This window comes from Leuciscus leuciscus (assembly GCF_965113295.1).
Source record: "Leuciscus leuciscus genome assembly, chromosome: 10".
Classification (NCBI taxonomy): Eukaryota; Metazoa; Chordata; class Actinopteri; order Cypriniformes; family Leuciscidae; genus Leuciscus; species Leuciscus leuciscus.
The window spans coordinates 43,124,284-43,143,577 of NC_138734.1; the positions used below are offsets into that span (position 1 = coordinate 43,124,284).

The 19,294-nt window shown below is 39.0% G+C and overlaps 1 protein-coding gene across 2 annotated transcripts in view; it reads right to left on the bottom strand.

The window, feature by feature from the left end:
• Positions 1-19,294, bottom strand: part of chst8 (carbohydrate (N-acetylgalactosamine 4-0) sulfotransferase 8) — a 219,110-nt gene that overhangs the window by 194,299 nt on the left and 5,517 nt on the right. Inside the window, exon 1 of one of the 2 annotated variants that reach the window (XM_082182381.1) lies at positions 7,259-7,679. The exons of the other annotated variant lie outside the window; for it this stretch is intronic. The gene's annotated coding sequence lies outside the window, so the exon portion shown is untranslated. Of the gene's footprint in view, positions 1-7,258; positions 7,680-19,294 lie in introns of those variants that run through there. 2 annotated transcript variants of the gene reach the window in all.

Consider the following 19,294-nt stretch of genomic DNA (forward strand, 5'->3'; position numbering starts at 1 on the left):
AATATTTTGGAAGTGAAATCTGAAAGGTGAATATGGATTATTGCATTTATATTAATGAAAATGTGTGTGAAATGTTTTGAATTGAAATATTCACAGCCTAAATATACAACCATGTTGAATTTCAGCCCATAAAAATGAAAACAGGGTTAATGCTATGCATATTTTTTGCACAATTTTCATTTTTGACTGAACTATCCCTTTAATTCTATAATTCTATATTATGTGACAAAATTTAAACGGCTAATTCGGAAACTTGTAATAGTCAAAATGCTGCATCTCAATTCTATAACTCTGTATTCTTAGACAACATTTGAAATCATGATTCAAATTCGTGTATCGTGTAATTAAAGCTGCAGTCCGTAGTTCTTCCTCTCTGTCGCCATCTCTGTCCGAAATCTGCTATTGCAGTTATTCGCGGTATGATCAGCTTTACGTGGGTTGTGCCTCGGCTCGGCACAGCACGGATTAATTAATGTTTTGAGGAGAATGTGTGGCTGTCAGTCATCGCCGGTGTGGATCCCGGCATTCACAATCACAGATTATACTTTTTGGAAGTGTGACCAACATACGAATTTTCACCGGGAAATGTTCTGAACAAGTAACATCCACTTTAGTTCTGACCAACTAAGGGGGAAAAAGCATTGCAGTAAATCACGGCGATTAAATCTAACGATTATCATATCATGTCGAACCATGCAAATTATACTTTTTTCTCAAATTGTTAATGTTAACAACATCAGCATTGCGTGACATTTAATGCCCTTCCGATATTTATCCTTGTTTTCGCATGGGCCGGTGTCAGTCTGTTTTTTTCTCCGAAGTCCTAAGTCTTTCGCGTTTTACAGCGGGTGAATCTCCTGGTGATTGTCGTTTGAACCTTTCTGGATCCGCCATCAAATTGATAAGTTTAATTATATGAAGTGCTGTGAGAAAAGGCTATAAATCTCCACCTCCAACATCCTCACACTCATAGCCGACTAGTCGAGACTCTTCTTTATGTGGACAGATGTGACGTAATGTGGACAGATGTGACGTAATGAATATGGACAGATGTGACGTAATGAATGTGGACAGATGTGACGTAATGAATGTGGACCCGATGTGACGGAATGAATGTGGACAGATGTGACGTAATGAATGTGGACAGATGTGACGTAATGAATGTGGACAGATGTGACGTAATGTGGACAGATGTGACGTAATGAATGTGGACAGATGTGACGTAATATGGACAGATGTGACGTAATGAATGTGGACAGATGTGACGTAATGAATGTGGACAGATGTGACGTAATGAATGTGGACAGATGTGACGTAATGAATGTGGACAGATGTGACGTAATGAATGTGGACAGATGTGACGTAATGAATGTGGACAGATGTGACGTAATGAATGTGGACAGATGTGACGTAATGAATGTGGACAGATGTGATGTAATGAATGTGGACAGATGTGACGTAATGAATGTGGACAGATGTGACGTAATGAATGTGGACAGATGTGACGTAATGAATGTGGACAGATGTGACGTAATGAATGTGGACAGATGTGACGTAATGAATGTGGACAGATGTGACGTAATGAATGTGGACAGATGTGATGTAATGAATGTGGACAGATGTGACGTAATGAATGTGGACAGATGTGACGTAATGAATGTGGACAGATGTGACGTAATGAATGTGGACAGATGTGACGTAATGAATGTGGACAGATGTGATGTAATGAATGTGGACAGATGTGACGTAATGAGACGTAATGAATGTGGACAGATGTGACGTAATGAATGTGGACAGATGTGAGGTAATGAATGTGGACAGATGTGACGTAATGAATGTGGACAGATGTGACGTAATGAATGTGGACAGATGTGACGTAATGAATGTGGACAGATGTGTGACGTAATGTGGACAGATGTGTGACGTAATGTGGACAGATGTGACGTAATGAATGTGGACAGATGTGACGTAATGAATGTGGACAGATGTGACGTAATGAATGTGGACAGATGTGACGGAATGAATGTGGACAGATGTGACGGAATGAATGTGGACAGATGTGATGTAATGAATGTGGACAGATGTGACGTAATGAATGTGGACAGATGTGACGTAATGAATGTGGACAGATGTGATGTAATGTGGACAGATGTGATGTAATGAATGTGGACAGATGTGACGTAATGAATGTGGACAGATGTGACGTAATGAATGTGGACAGATGTGACGGAATAGATGTGACGGAATGAATGTGGACAGATGTGATGTAATGTGGACAGATGTGACGGAATGAATGTGGACAGATGTGACGGAATAGATGTGACGTAATGAATGTGGACAGATGTGACGTAATGAATGTGGACAGATGTGACGTAATGTGGACAGATGTGACGTAATGAATGTGGACAGATGTGACGGAATAGATGTGACGGAATGAATGTGGACAGATGTGACGTAATGAATGTGGACAGATGTGACGTAATGTGGACAGATGTGACGGAATGAATGTGGACAGATGTGACGTAATGAATGTGGACAGATGTGACGTAATGTGGACAGATGTGACGGAATGAATGTGGACAGATGTGATGTAATGTGGACAGATGTGACGGAATGAATGTGGACAGATGTGACGTAATGAATGTGGACAGATGTGATGTAATGTGGACAGATGTGACGTAATGAATGTGGACAGATGTGACGTAATGTGGACAGATGTGACGGAATGAATGTGGACAGATGTGACGTAATGTGGACAGATGTGACGTAATGTGGACAGATGTGACGGAATGAATGTGGACAGATGTGACGTAATGAATGTGGACAGATGTGACGTAATGTGGACAGATGTGACGGAATGAATGTGGACAGATGTGATGTAATGTGGACAGATGTGACGGAATGAATGTGGACAGATGTGACGTAATGAATGTGGACAGATGTGATGTAATGTGGACAGATGTGACGTAATGAATGTGGACAGATGTGACGTAATGTGGACAGATGTGACGTAATGAATGTGGACAGATGTGACGTAATGAATGTGGACAGATGTGACGTAATGAATGTGGACAGATGTGACAGAATGTGGAAAGTGGCCTTTTGCTTTGCTTTTGTTTTATTATATTCTGCAGGTACAGTAATGACAAATATACTTGTATGATTTGAAGTACAGTACACATGCACTTTTTTCACAAGGGTACCAGAAAATATCATCATTATTTGTTAACAGCAAAATAAACGAGGTGTGAAATGCCACTGCATGTAAAATCTCATTCATATTCACATTCATATCCCTATAGTGAACTGACGCAGGTCTGTTCCCTCTTTATCTAAATGGTTAATGGCTTTTTGTTGAGCTGAAAAGGACCCAGATAGAAATAAGAAGCTTTTCATCTGAAAGCCCAGGCCTCCTTCCAGAAACACATCTGAAGACACTCTCTCTCTGTCTCTGCCATCCTCATTCAGTTCAGTAATGCATTCGGGCCAAATGTTCTTCTCTACTGTGCAAATTTGACTATCAAACCTGATTAAAGTGTATTCTAATGGAGGAAAGTATTTTATCTTGATTAAACCCAAATTTAGGGAATTAAGCTTCAATTTTCAGTTGCACTGAAGAAAGTGAATGTAATTTAGTATTGAAAATCAATACATGAACACAAGACTGATTGCTCCCTTCAAGTCCATATTTATCTAATTAAAGGAATCGAGATTAAGTAATGAAGAAGCATGCACACATTCATATGCACATGCAGGTGAATCTCTATAAAATCAACACCAGCCTCGTTTGAATCTGTTAAAGTAACTCGAGCCCATGCAAATGTGTACCATTGATCCCCATTGCATGCACAGATATTAAAGAGGAACTATATGCCCTTTTTCAGAGTGTTGATGTTGTTTCAGGCTCTACTAGAACAGGTTTTCCTGCTTGAATGTTGATTATTTTCCTCATATTCTCCATTGTTGCGGCTCCTCTCTTCCCAGTCTGTCAGTAACGCTCTGTTTACTTCCTGTCTCTATGAAGCCCCTCCTTCTGAAAAGCACACGGTGCTCTGATTGGTCGGCTGGATCAGTGTGTTGTGATTGGTCGAGCGCTTCGAGTGTGTTTGGGAAATGTCCCGCCCCTTACCATAACCGCCAGTTTAACACACTACTAACTAACTCAATCAGGCCCCACCCCTTTATTCTGCGCATTAATTATCCTCCGGTGCTCTTCGGTCCGAAATTTTTTAATTCTTCATCAGAATGGTACGAAACTTGATAAAGGTTTTGGCACTTGCTGTGTGAACACAAAAATCATGGACATGATTCAAAAAGGTTAAATGGTCCTGAAATAAACAGTCACACTTGTGCTCCTAGCGGTCAAAAATGAGCGCATTAGAAATTAATGGGAGACGAATTTCCTCTAGTGGAGGCGTTTGGTACTGCAGCCAAACAAAATCTTACTAAAAGCTCATTTTTTGAGACATCAACCTCAATTTTTGGACACAACTTGTTTAGATTTATGGCGTTGATTTTCTAACAGTTTTAGAGTTTAACATGTTTTTTGAAAATTACGGAGCCCCTAAAGGGACCTTTGCAAAAATAAAAATATACAAACTTTCACTTGGTCACGAGAAACGTATCTCGTGCTCACGAGAAAGTCTGTATATTTTTATTTTTGCAAAGGTCCCTTTAGGGGCTCCGTAGAAAATATATATTTCATATAAATTAATTTTTCATAACAATAAACGTAAAATTCTGTAACGTTTTTTAAGTTCACTTCACCAACAATTTGCCATGTGTCATCTTTGAAAAGAGATCAAACTGAAGTCTGTCGCTCTAAAGCATTCAAGATTTACTGCAGTTTAAGTTGGAAATTTACTTTTCAGGTCTATGCTCAAAAAGTGAAGAAATGGATTATAAATGCAGTGTAAATATAATTTAGTAGCATAAAATCCCCTAAAAATACAAAATATTAAGTAAAATACATTATCGAACTAAAATATAGAACATTCATTGCATTGAAAAAAAAAAGTACTTTTCGGTTATTTTTGACCGACACGCGAAGAGCACCAGAGAGGAATATTGTGACGTGTTCGTTCCCGGAAGAAACTCAAGACTACGATGTAGGCGTTTCAGGGACACTGATATAGAGAATAACTCTATACAACATTACATTACACACTAAAGAAAGATGAACGTGTAGAAAGAGCAGAATATGTCCTCTTTAAAGGAGCATATCCACATGCACGCTGTAACACGGTTCTACACAAACGCTTTGCATGCAGCTCTGCTCCCCTGCGGAGTCTGGAGCGGATCTTTCCTCAGGTCTGTGGGAACGCAGGGAACATGGGAGCCATCTGGAGTGTGACTGTGTGTTCCTGCCAGCGCTGAGACTCTCCATACACACACACACACACACAACCTGACAGCGCAGCCTGCGTGCGTCAGACCCCGCGGTACACCAGCAGCTCCAGCCCAACGCTTGCTAACAACGACTCAAGCTAGCAATACAACAGAGAAAACAGAGAGTGGATTGAGACGTTCTTCAGATGTTCCTCAAGAGCAACGTCTCAAACTGATACCAAAGACAGCATGAAAAGGAAGGTACGGCAGTCTTTCCTTCCCTATTGTGACATATGTATGAATAAAACACTTCTGGAACAAGAACAAATGTGGGCGGGGCTTCATTTTGTCTGTGGGGAATTGATTGGTGGATTTCATGTGAGTGACAGGTTGCCCCGCCCTCGCACCAGTAAACACATCATCAGGGAATAAAATTATTATAGAATACAAGGCACATTCATGTAAAACAATTATGATGTGCACGGATAAATAATTGCAATATTCCAATAAAATTTTGAATTGTCAATTTTGATTTCTTGGTGACTATGAAACTGTCATTTTGCCAAATAACTCACACAAATTAGTATGTTTTCCCGAGAAATCAAACCCTTGATCTCGGCGTTGAAACGCTCCACTCTTAGAGTTACGTTTGTTACTATTTATAGCCGAAACTGACACAAAGAAACCAAAGTGAGAACTTCATTAAGTCTCTTTTGTTGCATTATGAAACAATCTGTATTGTAAAGAGTGCTATATAATAAAAGGTGAGTTGACTTGACCTGACTCTTTATATATTTTACACACGCACTCACTCTTTCCAGTTCAATGACAGATGCTGCAGGTTTTGCTGATTTTTTCTTTCATTCTGGATACATGATATATAGTCCTGACAGGAGCATTCTCACAGTCTGAATCTAAATTACAGCAGAGAAGGACAGATAGCGACCTGACTGACCACCGATGGAGCTTGACAGCATCATTCGTCATGTTTCTCACACCGATGTCACGGCTGTCGCTTCTACACAGCTTTACAATGTAAATCAGAGCATCCTTGAATTAATGTGGCGTGTTCAAAAAATGACAAAGCAGTGAAAAAAATAACGAAGGGCATGTGTGCTGGATAAATGCACCACTAGTTTTATAAATCTAAAAAACTTTATGCTCTGACCTCAAAATACAAGGATTGAATTGCAGAGTCTGAAATTTTAACATTTATCAAAACACTGCAATCCAGTAATTGAATCTATCTGAGTTCATCTTGAACTGCACAACATTAAAAAACATCTACAGAGCAGATACTCATGTGAAAATCTTACGCATTAAAGATTAAACTTGCATTTGAAGTCCATGCATGCTTCAGAATTCAAATGAATAACTTTGGCAACTTGTTTAAAGTCTCATGCATGATGACCGGTAAGTCCTTGCATCTTCCAAGAATAAAATCACTTGAACATGCATCATTTCTTTGTGATCATCATGGAAGAAGTGACATTATTTGTGCATGAACAGAATCCTGATGGAGTTGCACCTTCATTTCTCAAAATCCTCAACATTTTGAGTTGTAAAACTACCCATATTGGAATCAATTAAAGCCCATTGGTATATTCAACAATTGAATCATTCTGCAGACTGTCAGTAACCTGAGCATAACGTCAACCTTACAAAAAGTTTATCATGGAAACCATACCATAGTGTGGTAAAATGCCATAGCTACTAGTTACTATTGTACAGTCATAAATCAATCAAATAGACTTAAAAACCTTGTGCCACAGTTTTACAGTAAGCGAATGCAAACAAGTATAGTATTTAGTCAAAAACGTGTGGTCAGCATGGTAAGTTTGTGTAAGGGCTGTGAGATGTTTAACCACCTTCTCATACAAGTGCAATAAATCCCTTTGTGCAGGAAGACAATAAAACTATCGGAACCGACCTGTGCAGATGCTGACGATGATGATGATGATGATGAGGGACTGAGATCAGATCAGATCATTTTCAGCACCATGGAAAGCGCGATTCAACATCCACTCGGACTGTGTTTGAGATCCTCCTGTTGCCTGATGATCCAGACCCGGTTCGGTCCGTCGGAATGATGCGCGTGTCTGATATATATGTGTGTATATATTTCCTTTGTGAGTCTCTGTGGAAGGAAACCGCAAAACTGTTCACGCATCTGCAGTGCGCGCGCGCGCGGGATCCGCGGGGAAACTGTCTGCAGGTTTAGTTCTGTGTGATGAAGAGGATCGGAACTGAAACTCCCAGTACAGACGAATGAGTGCATGCGCCGCCTCTTAGAGAGAGAGAGAGAGAGAGAGAGAGAGAGAGAGAGAGAGAGAGAGAGAGAGAGAGAGAGAGCGCAGTGTGGGTGTCCTCGCGCTGTGATTCAGTGTGAATAGAGTGGATCTGCGTTCACTCATCATCATCACACAGCATTGCACAAAACCCGTCAAGAACATGTGCAGATCACATTCACCCACAAAAAAAAAAATAATTAAAAAAATAAAAAAATAAAAAAATAATAATATAGCCTATATATATATATATATATATATATATATATTGCTTGAAGAAAGAAAATAAAGAGGGTCATCACGATTTTTGCATGATCGGCATTCATGACAAATAGGCATATTCGATAAAAAAAAAAAAAAAAAAAAAAAAATTGTTGGATTTGCTTTAAAACAACTTTAACAATGAAATCGCTAGTAAATTTCACAAATAATTATCAAAAAAAGAGCAAGTCTTAATTGTTGAATTAAAAGGGATTTTTTTTTAAGTTGAAAGACTGAAATATTTTCTTGTAAAACATACTCCAATAATCGTTTTACGTAGGCTACAACTTCGAAAAATATGTATAATAATAAGATTTTTTCTTTTATTATTATTATTATTTTTACTTATATAGCACCTTTCAAGAGCCTTTCAAAGGTTGCTTTATAAAGTTAGGTTAGACTGTTAGAGGAATGCAAGTTTCAGCATCCTGCTGACTAGGAGAGGTTTGAAGAATACCAGAAATATTATGTAGATGGGGGGAAAAATACTATGGAAGTCAATGGCTACCATCAACTGGTAACCAACATTCTTCAAAATATCTTCTTTTGTGTTCAGCAGAAGAAACTCATACAGGTTTGGAACAACATAAGGGTGAGTAAATGATGACAGAATTGTCATTTTTGGGTGAACTTTCCCTTTAAGGTGATTTGCCTCCAGCCATATGAGTTCTTTGATGCAAGTTGTGTATAGAGGAAACACTCAGGAGCGAGAAATGCTAAAATAAATCTGTATGCTAAAATAAATAGAACCCAAAGCATCTGATTATTAGTCCAAGTGTTAACTAGTGAAAAGTAGAGGGCCCAGAACTGAGCCTTGAGGTACACCAGGTATGCATTAGTGTAGTTTGAATGTAATTCAGATGTACTACATTCACCAAGAAAGGACATCCGAAATGTGCAGTTCTGTGGATTGAAACCCACTGGTCTAGGATAAACAACTGAGATCTTATTTGTAATCTTATGTGCATTTATGAATGAGAACAAATATTAGTCTTGGAGGTTTTAAAAGTAAAAGTATGAGCTAAATATGTTTTTGAAACAGATACATATGGAATTATAACTGATGTTTTGTTGTTTATCTTGTTTATAGCTTTTGTATTGTGCCAGTTTGCTCCTGTCTGTGTGTGTGTGTGTGTGTGTGTGTGTGTGTGTGTGTGTGTGTGTGTGTGTGTGTGTGTGTGTCAGGGAATAAGATAGTTTCTGGAGATGATTATATGTGATTCAGAGAATCCATCCTCAGTAACCTGTTTATCCATCTCCTCGGGTGCAGACACTCGGCCTGTCTGCCCATCTCTACCTGTCTGTCTCTATCTGTCTGTCTCTACCTGTCTGTCTCTACCTGCCCGTCTCTACCTGTCTGTCTCTATCTGCCCATCTCTACCTGTCTGTCTCTATCTGCCCATCTCTACCTGTCTGTCTCTATCTGTCTGTCCCTACTGTCTGTCTCTACCTGCCCATCTCTACCTGTCTGTCTCTATCTGTCTGCCTCTACCTGCCCATCTCTACCTGTCTGTCTCTATCTGCCCATCTCTACCTGTCTGTCTCTATCTGCCCATCTCTACCTGTCTGTCTCTATCTGCCCATACCTGTCTGTCTCTATCTGCCCATCTCTACTTGTCTGTCTCTTCCTGCCCATCTCTACCTGTCTGTCTCTATCTGCCCATCTCTACCTGTCTGTCTCTATCTGTCTGTCTCTACCTGTCTGTCTCTACCTGCCCATCTCTACCTGTCTGTCTCTATCTGCCCATCTCTACCTGTCTGTCTCTATCTGTCTGTCCCTACTGTCTGTCTCTACCTGTCCATCTCTACCTGTCTGTCTCTATCTGTCTGCCTCTACCTGCCCATCTCTACCTGTCTGTCTCTATCTGCCCATCTCTACCTGTCTGTCTCTATCTGCCCATCTCTACCTGTCTGTCTCTATCTGCCCATCTCTACCTGTCCGTCTCTATCTGTCTGTCTCTACCTGTCTGTCTCTACTTGCCCATCTCTACCTGTCTGTCTCTATCTGCCCATCTCTACCTGTCTGTCTCTACCTGTCTGTCTCTATCTGCCCATCTCTACCTGTCTGTCTCTATCTGTCTGTCTCTACCTGTCTGTCTCTACCTGCCCATCTCTACCTGTCTGTCTCTACCTGTCTGTCTGTCTGTCTCTATCTGTCTGTCTCTTCCTGTCTGTCTCTTCCTCTCTGTCTCTTCCTGTCTGTCTCTACCTGTCTGCCTCTATCTGTCTGTCTCTACCTGTCTGTCTCTATCTGTCTGCCTCTGTCTCTTCCTGTCTGTCTCTTCCTGTCTGCCTCTACCTGTCTGTCTCTTCCTGTCTGTCTCTACCTGTCTGTCTCTATCTGTCTGTCTCTACCTGTCTGTCTCTACCTGTCTGCCTCTGTCTCTTCCTGTCTGTCTCTACCTGTCTGCCTCTACCTGTCTGTCTCTACCTGTCTGCCTCTACCGGTCTGTCTCTACCTGTCTGCCTCTACCGGTCTGTCTCTACCTGTCTGCCTCTACCGGTCTGTCTCTTCCTGTCTGCCTCTACCTGTCTGTCTCTTCCTGTCTGCCTCTACCTGTCTGTCTCTTCCTGTCTGCCTCTACCTGTCTGTCTCTATCTGTCTGTCTCTACCTGTCTGCCTCTCTGTCTGTCTCTTCCTGTCTGCCTCTACCTGTCTGTCTCTACCTGTCTGTCTCTTCCTGTCTGTCTCTACCTGTCTGTCTCTGTCTCTTCCTGTCTGTCTCTACCTGTCTGTCTCTTCCTGTCTGCCTCTACCTGTCTGTCTCTACCTGTCTGTCTCTTCCTGTCTGTCTCTACCTGTCTGTCTCTACCTGTCTGCCTCTACCTGTCTGTCTCTCTGAGAGCATGAGCCAGTCAGTAACATTCTGCTCCAGTTCTTGTGAAGGGACTGAAGACAGCACATGCATCTCATCTGACACGTGACTTTCCCTGTGAATGTCATCTCCACTTTAATATGATTCCAGATCTTCAAGAACTAGTCTGAGACATCAGATTCATCAGAATGGACATTTCCTGCTTTAGTCAGCCATTAAAATTACATCTGTACGCTTAAAGTCATTTGCAACCTCCATATAGTGACACATTGGTGCTGCAAATGCCACTATCTGAACACAAACAGCATCTTTCTTCATTTACGGCCATTCAAAATCAGTGCAAGCATATTATCATAAAACTTTACCAAAGGTTAACGTTGATCTGAATTACCGTATGTGCGCTGGGGAATCTTGCACAATAATATTAGAAACATGTGTTGCAAAAAAAAAAAAAAATCTGTGTTTTAGTTTACATTTTGTCTAGACTTCAAATTCGGTAGAATTATTTGGAAATATACACACAAACATTTTGTTGCCAAGCATTTTTAAGATGTAGTTCTAACCTCATTATTGTCACGTTCTGTTGTTGTTTCATTTTTATTTTTTTTAAAGTCAAGGTTTTAGTTTGTCTTCATCATTTCCTGTGTTTTCTTCTGTTTTCGTTCTGGTGATTCATTGTTGCATTGATTAGTTCAGACCTGGTTCGTATTGCATTCAACTATTTTCAGTTCTCTCAGTTCATGGTCTTGTGTTGGTTGTTTTTCATTTATTTTCATTTTGGACTTCATTCTTTTGTGTTATTTAAGAGAGTTATCCGTAACGCCTCACCTCATCATCAAAACATGACAATTATCATCAAATATAACTACAGATGTATTTAATAATCAGATGTCTTGCGTGATGCCAGTGAATAACATCTGTGATGATTCTGACTCGATGGATCAATCTGCACAATCCACTTCACTTACAGTAGCAGATATACAGCAATGAAGTGGGCTCTGAGAGAGAGAGAGAGAGAGAGAGAGAGAGAGAGAGAGAGAGAGAGAAGAGAGAGAGGCTTGCTGCAAACCTCAACATTCACTCCTATAATCCTATAATATATGCAATGCATAATGAAAATAAATAATAAAAGTTTAAATCTGAAATGCGAAAAGTTCTTCAGGGGAAAAAATCAAAAGGCATGTGCAAGAGCATAATTATTTTAGAGCAGAAGAGCAAAGGGAGACTGATCATTTTCTACACCTTTCATGCAAATAAGATTGTCTCAAGTAAGTTCACAAAGGCAGAAAATGAACCGTATTACAATCTTCAGAGGCATTTAGATGCTTTGGTTGACTGAACTCAATATCTCAATGTTTTTAAAGTGTGTTTATCTGCTAAAAGTCCATTTTATGACCTCAAAGCAACAGACAAGAAGGAAGCATTAATAATCAGAAGCTGATAAAATCATGATTTATTTTCTGATGATTAAATTCACCTGTCTCTGTGATGTCGCCCTCTGCTGCACAGGGACCGAACTGCATCTACACAATCATAATCTCCACTGAACAGCTTCAGCAGGATAAACCTTTCTTAATGCAGGTCTCAATGTATTAAAAGCCATCATTAGCTTTCCCATTCATCTCAATGGCAGTTTCTCCGATGGTCTCTTTTTCCAAACGGCACACAAACAGCGAAACACTCGCTCACCGAATCCTTCACAGCTCTGAAGAGCAGCAAATTGATGCTTTAGTTTCAGATGCTTGAACTGGCTCTCCGTCTCTGATTGCATGAGCGTTTGTGAAGCGTATGCCAAGAGTTTAGCGCTCCCAGCACTGAAAGTCAGAAAAACATCTCAGGGCCTGGAGAGAGAAGCTGCCAAGATGAATCTAGTGTTTGTTCAGTTCCTCATGTGTCAGTCAGAGATCCAGAGAGAGACGAGAGAAGGAAGGAAAGAAAGAAAGAAAGCAAGAAAGAAAGAAAGAAAGAAGAGCATATAAGTTTCCACCCACATGCCATGAAGCATTGAAAATCTCAAAATATTCAATTCAATTCACATTCATTTGTATAGCGCTTTTCACAATACACATCGTTTCAAAGCAGCTTTACAGAGATGCATGAGTCCACATTACAATTTAGAATGATATGTTATCAGAGATAACTGTCCAAGTTATGCATTTCAGAAATATACAGTACAGGCCAAAAGTTTGGAAACATTACTATTTTTAATGTTTTTGAAAGAAGTTTCTTCTGCTCATCAAGCCTGCATTTATTTGATCAAAAATACAGATTTTTTTTTTTTTTTAAATTGTGATATATTATTACAATTTAAAATAATTGGTTTTCATTTTATTATACTTTAAATTATCTTTTATTTCTGTGATGCAAAGCTGAATTTTCAGGATCATTACTCCAGTCTATCACATGATCCTTCAGAAATCATTGTAATATTCTGATTTATTATGAGTGTTGGACACAGTTCTGCTGCCTAATATAGTTGATGAATAAAAGGTTAAAAAGAACTAAATTTTTTCAAAATAAATTTTTTTTTCTAATAATATAAATCTTCTTTACTATCACTTTTTATCAATTTAACACAACCTTGCTGAATAAAAGTATTGATTTATTTAAAAAAAAAGAAAGAAAAAAAATGACTGATCCCAAATGACTGACCAGTAGTGGATATTGTTGTTACAAAAGATTTCTATTTTTAAAACATTTGTTTCTTTTTCTTATTTTTATTTTTTTTTTACTTTTTATTCATCAAAGTATCCTAAAAAAGTATCACAGGTTATGAAAAAATATTAGGCAGCAGAACTGTTTCCAACTTTGATAATGAATCATCATATTAGAATGATTTCTGGAGGATCATGTGATAGACTGGAGTAATGATCCTGAAAATTCAGCTTTGCATCACAGAAATAAATGATCATTTAAAGTATAATAAAGTGAAAACCAATTATTTTAAATTGTAATAATATATCACAATATATATAAAAAAAAAAAAATCTGTATTTTTGATCAAATAAATGCAGACTTGATGAGCAGAAGAAACTTCTTTCAAAAACATGAAAAATAGTAATGTGTCCAAACTTTTGACCTGTACTGTATATATGTATATATAAATAAAATCACAGTTAGCAAAAAAAATTAAATCATTTAAACGATGTAATAATTTAAGGCAGAAACGATGAGTTCATTGAAGTAATGAATACTTGTTTGTGAATACTCCTAAAATACCTTCTTTAGGAAAAAAATATACTATGGAAGTCAATAGTATCTAAAACTGTCTGGTTACTCACATTCTTCTAGATATCTTCCTTTCTGTTCAGCAGAAGAAAGAAATACATACAGGTTTGAAACAACATGAGGGTGAGTATATGATGACAGAATTTTCATTTTTCGGTGGAGTATCCCTTTAAATCATGTGCACTAGTGCTTCACAGAGCAGGTCATGACCTCTGACCTGGATGCTTTTCTAGTTTTTGAAGGATGTTTTCAAATCCCTGTGGAGAAAATACATCCAGAGCCAAGGCCACAGAACACCTGCTTTATTCACTTGCATTTCTGCACATATTCTGTTCAATAAAAGCTCCAGCGTACCGATGCTAATGCTGATTGCTAATATTCCCCATTCACGCGCCCCATGACCTTGTCATTTTCAATAAAGCCCGTTGAGACTACATGCGGAAGAAGCAAAAAGCCACAGCTAAGAGAAAAGAAAACCTGGAACATCCCAGAGCCACCTGGGAAATATCCACAGCGTTTAAGACAGAGCAAAGAAACTCTCTCCAACACGGCCAGAAGAAGAAGAAAGCAGGCCTGCGGTGATGCTGCTGTACAAACGCTTCACCAACACGCAAAACAAATGGTTTTATTGGAGCAAAAGATCAAAATAATTCAACGGAGAGAGAAATTAGATATGCAAATGCGAGCGGGTTTTGAATTTACCAACATGTGTAGAGTTAAAAGCACAAACCCTAAGGCTCTCAATTTATTTTCCACACAGGTCGCCGGCTTGAATGTGGGAAGCACGCACACACACACACACACACACACACACACACACACACACACACACACACACACACACACACGATAACGCTGCCAAAAGACGCTTTTTAATGAATATGCTTATTCCAGCTACACGTCTTTCTCTCATTTTCTTCTGCTTTTTTGACCAGCCTCAAAGCAAAGGCAGACATGAAGGGACGCATTGATCTGAGCTCGCTCAATGCTGGAGTTTATTAGCCGCTTAAACTCATCTGGAGTTATGGACTGGCGTGACCCGCGGGCCGGATCCGGGATGAACTCTCTGAGGTCGTATCTGTTTAATTGCAGGACGCTGAGTTGTGTGTGAGTCAGCGTTACTGTAAGTGGAGTGTGTTGTGGAGAACTGCGCCGTCTGGACCGACCTGTCGATTGATCAAGATAAATGAAGAGCAGCGGCCGGTTAATGAACTACAGCAGCGGAATGTGAATCTTACAATTTAGCAGCCAGTACTTTAAGACTCGTGTTTATAAACACACACACACACACACACACACACACACACACACACACACACACACACACACACACACACACACACACACACACACACACACACACACACACACACACACACACACACACACACACACACACACACATACACACTCACAAATGCACTCTCACAAACACACTCTCTCAAACACACATACACTCACACACGCACATACACACACTCACACACTTAAATTTCGCCACACCAAATTCACACACTAACCACAACAGTAAACGTTTAGCACTTTACAATAAAAAATAAATAAAAATAATTTAATTAAATGAATAATTGAATAATGTTTATTATTTTTTATAAATACATAAATGTATCAATCATTTATAAGTATAGAAATATATATTAAAAATAATAATTTAATTACACACACACACACACACAACTTTACATATAATTTTTGTAAATTATTTACATTTAAATGTATGTATTTACATTACATTTAAATAAAACAGATTTAGCTCACTTCTGGGTCAAATTTGTTCATCTTAGAATTAAAAAGATGAAAATAATTAAATTAAATAATTTATAAATTGATTAATTAATGTATTAATTCAATTACCTTTTATTACTAGTAAATGAATAAATAAAATAATTTACTTTGCTTAAATAATTTGTATCATGGTAGAATAGAAAAAAAAAATATATATATATATATATATATATAAATATTAACACACAACTTAATATACAATTTGAAGGTTAAAATAAAGGTTTTGTCAGAATTAACTGACTTCAGGGGTTCATAATAGTTCATTTCATCGAACTGCTTAAAGAAGGGCATTTAAAAGAAAGCCTTTCATTTTGAGAAAGAAAGAAATCCCCCATTCAGGACGTCCCCAGGTCAGATCTAGCCCTTTATTTAGCTCGTCGTGTTGTGAGTGTGTGAGCTCAGGAGAAAATGCCCTCATTAGCATTAGCATGAGCAGTGTCAGGCCGCTAGCTAGCGCTTCGGCTCAGCTCAGGGTCACGGAGTCACAGTGTTATTTGTCCTGTGCTGTCGCCGGCCCCTGAAGAGACGAGAACAGTCGTCCAGAGAGCGCTTGTGCTCATCTTCATGTCAGGAGCGTTCACACTGCCCTGGAGCGGGTCACACGGAGACATATTACATGTCCATAATTCATATAGGCTCAGAGGGCTTTGGGATTTATTACTTTTCTAACATTCAGCGCTTTTTTGTGGGAAAATCTGTGGAATGGACACAAACAAGTGTAACACATGACAGTAAAGTATCCAAAATATTTAAAGGGGTGGTTGATTATGATTTGACTTTTCTAACTTTAGTAAGTGTGTAATGTTGCTGTTTGATCATAAACAACATCTGCAAAGTTACGATGCTCAAAGTTCAAAGCAAAGGGAGATATTTGCTTTTACAGAAATCACTTTTTAAGGACTACAACAAACGGCTGGTAGAGACTACACCACATTCCTCCCGGGTTAGTGACATCACAAACCCTAGAATTTACATAAACCCCGCCCCCTGAACACGATTTATAGATTATCATGACAGAATATGCTAATCAATGACTAGAAGATAACTACACATCAGCTTCATAAATTCATCAACTAACATTCAGAAATTTGTCTACATGTTGTCTCTTCTTATTGAGTCTCTCCATCATAGTCTGACTCCGGTTTGAACATAAAAGGTTAAAATTTTTTGAAATGTTCAGTGCATGTGTGTGAGAGGTAAAAGGACACGAGCTCTTGAAGCTCCGCCCCCTGTGCTGGGAGCAGCAGCTCATTTGCATTTAAAGGGACAGACACAAAATGGTGCGTTTTTGCTAACCCTCAAAAAGCGACAATTTTAACATGCTATATACAAATATCTGTGGGGTATTTTGAGCTAAAACTTCACACACACGCTCTGGGGACATCAGAGACTTATTTTACATCTTGTGAAAAGGGCATTATACCTCCCCTTTAAGACAAGACACATTATTTTAATATGCACTAGTCAATTCTGTGATTTTGCCTCCATAATATTTCAGGCTAAAGTGGACAGAAAACATCCATAAGTGTTTTATGACACGTTATGTATTTGGGTTTGTGGATTTCAGTTACGACATCTTTAAAGGAGTCAAATCTCCACTTCAGCAGAACTCACATCAAACTTCACCGCTTTATTCCTGTCTATATTCTGAAGGGTTTTACAGAGGGGATAATTTGCCTGATTTATATATCATTTCATTCCTGAAAACATTCTTCTGGCTATTGACAGTATTTTCTAATTTATGGAGCGATAAATATAATGAGTGAGTCATTTAAAATGCAAATTAATTAAATATTTTTAAATGGACTGTAGCAATTCATATTTTGTCAGAACTCTAGTGAATTGTATGTTATTTTTAATGCTGGCAAAATAAAAAAATAAAAATGAATGCAATTAATGCTGTTTTTCCCGTCAATATGATCACGCTCTTATTAATGCACATGCTTCTTTTAAAGCATTCAAGCGTGATCAGACACAGAAGAGAACGCAGATCAGTTTTGGTATACGTCTGTGAATCTCCTGTCTGTGTGACACACACACACACACACACGCACACGCACACGCACACGCACACGCACACGCACACGCACACGCACACGCACACACACACACACACACACACACACACACACACACACACACACACACACACACACACACGCACACACACACACGCACACACACACGCACACACACACACTTATGCTTCACACAGTGCTTAAATGGGCACACAATTTTGCCCAAATGCCCGTTTTGTCGAGTATCCTCGGAAGCACAGTCTTAAATGAGTTAAACTAAGTGTTAAAGTCTCCCTGTGGTGTAAATCCAGCTATTAATGTAGTTTATGTGTCTATGTGGTGTTTTTAATATGCTTTAAGACAAACCATGTGTAAATTCATAAGTCGACAGCATTGCTGAGTATTTCCTCCTTAAAACTGCAGTGAACCAAAGACAGTCTCAAACACACGCTTTGAAATCGCTGGTGTTTCTGACGTCACAAACTACCTTGTAACCAATCAGATCAACGTGTGATCGTCAACCAGTGGATCTCTGAGCTGAGTGAGTGAGTGGAGGCGGGGCTCATTTGCATATTCATAGAACCGCACATACTAAGTTTTTTCTTTTTAAATATGTCATTTTGGTGATCAAAGATGAGTTTTAAAGGATAAAATTGTTGACTTGCAGGGGGACTTTAAAATACAGGCAACTATGTTGTTTCAACATTAATTTGGAGATTAAATGTGAAATTGTTACAATATAAAAATATATTAAAAAATTTAATGTTAGGTGCGATTAACCGTGATGAAGTACATCATTTATTTATTTATTTTTTTGATTGACAGCACTAGTTATTTTCCTAAGTGGTCCATTCAGAATCATGATCTCGATTTAAACAAAAAATAATAGTGATTCTTAATTTACCCAGAATCGTGCAGCTCGTCTGTGCAGAAGGCTAGTGTTCCACTCGAACCATTTCTCATAAGTGCCCGATCAATAACCGTGTGGGCAGAGATTTCAATGCCCAGCAAAGGCCAATACAGCCTCAAACAAAACAGGACAAAAATATCTTACAGCAAGCTGCAAAAATACCCAGGCATTATCGGCTGTTCCTGATGTATACTCCCTTTTCATCATAAAATGTCATTATATGTTGTGTGCCCAGCCAGCGCTCCAGTCTGTTTGTAATGGAGCGTCACGATGAGCTGCTCTTGTTGTCTTTATTCGGAGCGTGGATGAGTTTATTTGCTGCGGGAGGATTCATGTTGGTGTCAGAGTCACTGAGCCATCCATCTTTCTCCCAGAGAAGTGCAGGGATGAGTTGTGTCTTCTCCAATCCCGCGGCCATATATTTAACTCCAATCTCTGTCACCGCCCCGCGAGCTTGGAGGAGACCAATTTTCTATATTTCAGCCGACAGCTTGAAAATGAACATTAAATATTGATCGCGGGTTACGTGGCAAGCGCTGGGATGCTGTGAACCCTCCGGTCAGCCGGATTTATTTTGGCCGGAGCTATTTTTGGCCGTGTCTTCCAGCGGTTTGTGGCATTATGAGTCGAGAGCTTTTCCCT